This window comes from Suricata suricatta, chromosome 17, assembly GCF_006229205.1.
Source record: "Suricata suricatta isolate VVHF042 chromosome 17, meerkat_22Aug2017_6uvM2_HiC, whole genome shotgun sequence".
Lineage (NCBI taxonomy): Eukaryota > Metazoa > Chordata > Mammalia > Carnivora > Herpestidae > Suricata > Suricata suricatta.
The window spans coordinates 14,802,918-14,809,212 of NC_043716.1; positions in this window are offsets into that span (position 1 = coordinate 14,802,918).

Genomic DNA, 6,295 nt, shown 5'->3' on the forward strand with positions numbered 1-6,295 from the left:
AGGAAGCAAGGAGCCCCAGGAGAAGCTGCTGGTACACAGTGGTCCCAAGGAAACCTGAACTCAAGCAGTGATGGTGAGGATGGCAAGAAGAGGTCAGAGTTGAGATGTATAAGGGAAATCGAATCAACAAGACTCTGTGGATGTGAGGGGTGCCAGAGAAGCAAGGAGGACTCCTGAGACTTCAGAACTCTTACTTCTCTTTTTAAATTCTTTATATATATTAGAGAGGGAGAGCAAGTAGGGTAGAGGCAGAGAGAAAGGGGAGAGAATCCCAAGCAGGCTCCACAATATCAGCTTTATTTTATTTTTTAATGTTTGTTTATTTTTGAGAGAGAGAGAGTGCGAGTGGGAGGGGTAGGGAGAAAGGGAGACACAGGCTCCAGGCTCTAAACTGTCAGCACAGAGCCCAACACGGGGCTTGAACCCACCAACCATGAGGTCATGACCTGAGCTATAGTCGAACGCTTAACCAAATGAACCACCTAGCCACCCCAACTCTTACTTCTTTTTAAAATAACGGCCAGATATAAAGCAACAGTATGCAAGACCGTCATGAGAATCAGGATCAGCAAAAAGATTCCATATTCATAGCCATTTCTTGAGCGCCTTTAAATAAGGAGAATGGTAAATTAGTGAAATACAGAAATCTAAGGACCCTGGTGGTTAACACTGAGCACCGCTGGGAACTGACAATGTTAAGAGAAGAAAGCATCCCATGCCAAGCCTATGCTCTCCCCGCTGGAAGGAAATCATGCCTTGAGGACCCTGGTCTATTCAGACTGGAGCTAGCTGGAGCCCTGGAGCCCCAAGCACTATCAAAAAAATAAATAAATAAAAGACCCCCCCCCATACACCGAGGGACTTATTCGGCCCCCACACCCCAACTGTGTATCACACAAAGCCTTCTTTTTCAAATTTGTGCAGATACGAAAACAAGGCCTCAAACCAAAGGAAGAGTGATAAAAAGAGGGTAAATGAAATCAGTGACCCTAACCTCAAAACCCACAGCTTTCCTCTGTGCTCTGGTGCATATCCCAGCCTGTATCCATCAGCAAGAGGTGTGGACAGCTAGCCAGTCAGGCCTGAATCCCTCACCGGAGGCCTCAGTTGTAACCTGCAGTGGCTACAAGTCTGAGCAAACGTATCCTACAGCATTCCAGAGCCAGGAAGGGAGGTGGCCGTGTGAGGGCGAGGTCTGCACTGCTCCAGAGAGCGGGCACCATCCCTTTCCCAAGCTGAGTGAGCAGCAATTTTACAACCTTCACGCTTTCCGGATTTAAGAGGGCAGGACCAGCGACAGACTGCCTAATAGCTCTGGCAAACCGCAGAACCATCACCAAGTGCGTAGTTAATCTCTCTCAAGAAGGGTACCTCATCATCTTAAAGTTGTTCCCCTTTATCATGTCTGGGCTGCACTGATCTGATGTCTCAAGTTTCACTGGCAAGTGTGAGTATGGGGCTCAGTAAATCTCAGTACTATCAGCTCTTTAAGGAACAGGGGTTTTTTTTTAGGTTTATTTATTTTGAGAGAGAGACAGCGTGCACAAGGGAGGGGGAGAGAGAGAAAGAGAGAGAAAATCCCAAGCATATTCCACACTATCAGCATAGAGCCAGACACAGGGCTCAATCCCATAACTGTGAGATCATGACCTGAGCCAAAATCAAGAGTTGGACGCTTAACCAACTGAGCCACCCAGGACCCCCCAAAACAGTATTTTTTAAATATTCGTTTCCTTTCATTGCTTCATTCTTCCAAGTCTTTCTCCTCAATTATAATCTCTTCTAGGGCACTTCTTTCAACTCCTTCACCATATCCACCTGTACACTTAGAAGTCATTTGTTTGAAAAAGTAAAAAAATATACCTTGTAACTGCAATTCTGTAATGTGATATATTCCAAAGTCTCAGGAGATGAAAGGAATTACTAGATTTCAGGAGAATTTATTAACAATGTCTAGCACTTACTGAGCACATAATATATGCCAGGCAGATGCTAGTATCATCTAATTTTACAGATAAGGAACCTGTGGCACAGACTCGTAGGGTAACTTGCACGAGGTCACATGGCTATCAAATGACAGAGCCAGGATCTGAGCTCAGGCAGGTGGACATTAGTCCCTATTTTTGCCTACTACACTAGACGTCTTCATTATGCAGAGAAGAAAAATGAAAGATTAAAAATTACATTACAAATAATGGAACAAGGAAAAGGCCTCTTGAGGAAAATTGCTTGTTTTACTTTAATTGGACTGTTGTCTTTTATTAGACAGATGCAAGTCCTGGAAACAAGGTGAACAGAGGGACCCTGTCCTGGCTGGTCCACGCTCCTTTTGCAGAAGGCAAAAAACACCAACTTTCAAAGCTGTGCGCTTTTTTATGGTCTTTTAGCACCTTGAAAGTGGCTAGAAGCCATTCTCTTAGTGGCCAGGGTATTGGTATTTGAGGGAGGATGACCTGGGAGAGATGGAGCTACAAGAATGCTTGGGTTGGGGGGCGCCTAGAGGGCTCAGTCAGTGAAGTGGCCGACCTTGGCTCACGGGTTCGTGAGTTCAGGCCCCGCGTCGGGCTCTGTGCTGACAGCTCAGAGACTAGAGCCTGCTTCAGATCCTGTGTCCCTCTCTCTCTCTGCCCTTCTCCCGCTTGCACTCTCTCTCTCAAAAATAAAGACTGCTTGGGTTGGTACTAAACCTTGCCACATTCCAAAGGTGGTGAATTCTAGGCCAAGCCTCCGTTTTAGTCTGAACCAAAAGAACCACCCAGAGCATGCAACCCAGACAGAGAAGCAGGAAGATTCCCCCTCCCCTGACTGGAGCAGGCACACCAAAGAGCAGGGAGACTGGACCAGAGCCTCCAGACTGCCGCTCTTCCTCCCCAGCTTTCTCTTTTCCTTTCTGTCTGGCAGGAGGGTCTAGGGCCAAGCCAGACCCCAGCAAACCTGTCTAAGACCAGTCAGTGGTCCTGCACCATTTGATGTCCGTGCACCCACGCTGCCTGTCACGAATCCAGCCCAGGCAAAAGGAAGCCCGGTGGCTCTAAAACCAAAACCCGTGCTGCCCTCTGCGATGCTGAAGCAGGTCCCAGGGACCGACTCCCCTGTTCCACCACCTCCGTAACTTGTCCCCACCTGACAAAGTAGGTCAAATCCCCAAAGTCCGAATCATCACCGCTATCCAACTATTCGTTTCATTCTCTCTCTCCAGAAATCTGAAAAACGTCTCTCAACAAAAGAGCAAACCTACTTATTAAAACAAGTCTAACTGCCTTGACTTCAAGATTATATGTTTCCTGACAAAACTGCTCTCATAAAGGCACTCCAAGTTCTATTATCATTTAATTACAATTTCTATACAGCTATTCATGTGTGCGTGCTTGGAAGCCAAAAAATGAAGCTGCAGTTACTTGTGGACCTACCACAAAACCAAGCAGAAACAGGACAACCTTCTATAAAGCTTTTTTTTTTTTTAAGATGCTGAAGTCCTTTTATTTGCTATTTTTCTCACAGCTCCAGTCAAGGTGAGCAGAGCCAGGCAAAAGCAAGCCTAACATATATGGTCATCCCCAGACTTTCTTACTACATAAAGGGGAAATTAATAAAAGAAGGGAAAAAAAATACCACATGGCATTTTCTTCCCCCACCAGAATCTTTCAATTTTCTTTAGAGAAATGCCAGCCAATAACTAATTAGAACCATGTCCTTTGTTATCCCGATGGGAAGAAGTATATGAATGGTTTGAGGGAACAAATGTTAACAAGAACTTTAAGAAAATTAGTAATCTGGAACTCTGGCTTGCCCTTCAGTGTAAAACAAAATTTTATTCTTTTAAACTATTTTTATAGTTGGCGAAACAACATCGACAGGGGCCATTGGCAAGAAGGTAAGAGTTCACCGGCTCAGCACCCTGAACTGGGGATGCCCTGGGCTTTTTCCATTTTTATCATGAAACCACCATCACAAGCTCCCAGACTTCTAAGCATCTCAATTTCAAACCGAGAGACAAAAACTCAAGGCTACAAAAAAAAAGGGAACTGTTTACTTTCTTTGGTTTCAAGGGAGAAAATAATTCCTTTCAGAGGGAGTACATAGCTTTTGTCATTTCTGAAAGTATGTTTTCCATAAGAAACACAGCGGGAGTCTTTTTACCTGGCATATCACTACGGACAGTGTCTGGGATCAGACAGACCTTGAGCTGCCTATTCATGAATATCCGGGAGTAGAAACCACCTCTTTGAAAACTGGACTTGTTTTACACAACAGAGTGAACCCAGAGGATGCGAGACAGAAAAACTCCGGAGCAAAAAATAAATGCTTAAGATGCCATGCACCATGGTCAGCTTCCTGTATTTCCAAATGAGTCTGCCCTGGGTCATCCAGACTCTTACCCTGGTGGAATCGGCAGGTCCAGATGAGGGCGTGTGTGTGTGTGTGTGTGTGTGTGTGTGTGTGTGTGGCAGGTCCAGACGAGGGCGTGTGTGTGTGTGTGTGTGTGTGTGTGTGTGGCGCGCGCAGGGGACTAGTCCGGGGCAGAGAGAGGCAGGGCATATATCATATGAAACAGTCTCCTTTTTCACGCAAAAGCTTTAAGTATTTGGAAAATGTCGCGATCTGCTCCATGTTTTTGCCATCCTGCAAATTCACTTCCTCCTCTGTGAAAAAATACAATAGGACTTAGGTCTGTGACAATTTCCCATCATGTTCGCAAAGGCTAGAAATCATGTGTATTGCCCAATAAGGACATTACTTTACACATACTCATATACAACAGAAACTTGCCACAACAATAAAAAATTTTTTTGGTAAATCACCTTCTGAATATTATTCCTCTCCAAAAGGATCATAAAAACCACCACCAAGGAAAACAAAGAATTCCCATATTTTTAAAGCAAGAAAGGCCTGGCCATTCTATATTTATGCACCATCAAGTTTATCAACCAAATATGAGGAAGATCATCTAAAAAGTAGTTAAAATGCCAAGCTGTGCCTCTGTGTGGTTAGTGAGCTCATGGTTTTCCAATGTGAAATTTACAAACTGTTATTTGTGAAACTGTATTACATACTTTAAATCCTAAATCTGTACCTTACACTGCTTGGAGATGATTTACTCGGGACATCTGGGGTCACAGTATAAGCCTTCTGGTCTTACTAAATCTAAATCATGCTTCTAACAAGGCGCCGTATACATAAAAGAAACACATGGCATGCCCTTACCATCCTCCCCACAGGCACCCCCACGCCCCCAGAACACCCCTTCTCATTGTCCGCTCCAAAAACTACGATTCTCCTCAGAAAGGGAAGGTGCCGGATTCACACGTTGCACCAGGCATACAAATTAAGCAAGAGCGCTCCAAAACTTTTCCTGCTACGATTTATGACAAGATTTCCTGAATTCATTTTTATTAAAACAGACAGCTTCATCCAACAGATGCACTCAAAAACCCAAACTAATTTCAGCAGCAAAATGGTAGGAATGAGTAGTTGACAGCGAAGTATAAATTTCCCCAAAGCCTCGTTTTTCCAGTTAACCTTATCAGTTCAGCATTTAATTCGAAGTGTGCCAAGATAACAGTGCCCACCGACCAAGCAACTAAGAGCTGCAAAGACGGGTCTGTTCCAGAGCCAGGGAGGCATCTGGGGAGGACTCCTGGACCGGCAGACAATGAAAAGCTCCCCGGTGGCCACTAGTCGAGCCCGCGGGGGCGGAGGGAGGGAGGAGGCGAGAGGACTGAGCGCCCTTCTCACCCAAAGCCACGGTCAGCGGCTGCCTCTCCGGGACGCTGGGCGGCCTGGCCTCGGCTATGGAGTCCCAGGTCACTGGGGGGAGGGATCCCCTGAAAAGCAGATTTCTCTCGGAGAGCGGAAACTTCCTGGTTTGGGCATTATGGGTATGGGGCGAGCGCCACCCCCTACACCCCCCACCACTACAGGTAGTAGCCGGGAGTCTGGAGGCTGGGAGAAGGAAGCAGCCCCTCCCCGCGCCCACGGCGAGGAGTGGGGGTCACGGGGTCGGGACCCCTGGCGCAGCCACCCCCTAGGCGAGGCTCCCGACGTGTGGGTATCTGACTCGGCTCTTCCGGACGCAAGCCGGGGCCGGGGGCCGGAGGGTGTCAAACTTCCCCCAGGGGCGCGGCCTGGCACCCCCACCGAAGAGTTGCCGCGGGAGCCCCAACCTGGCGGGGTCCTCGGACGGGGGCGGGCAGAGACAGAGGAAGGCGACACTGAGGGACACGACGGGAAGCGTGTGCAAAGATACAGGAGCGGGGCCGAGGGGCCGCGTGGTGCGCGGGAGGGGCCGGCGAGC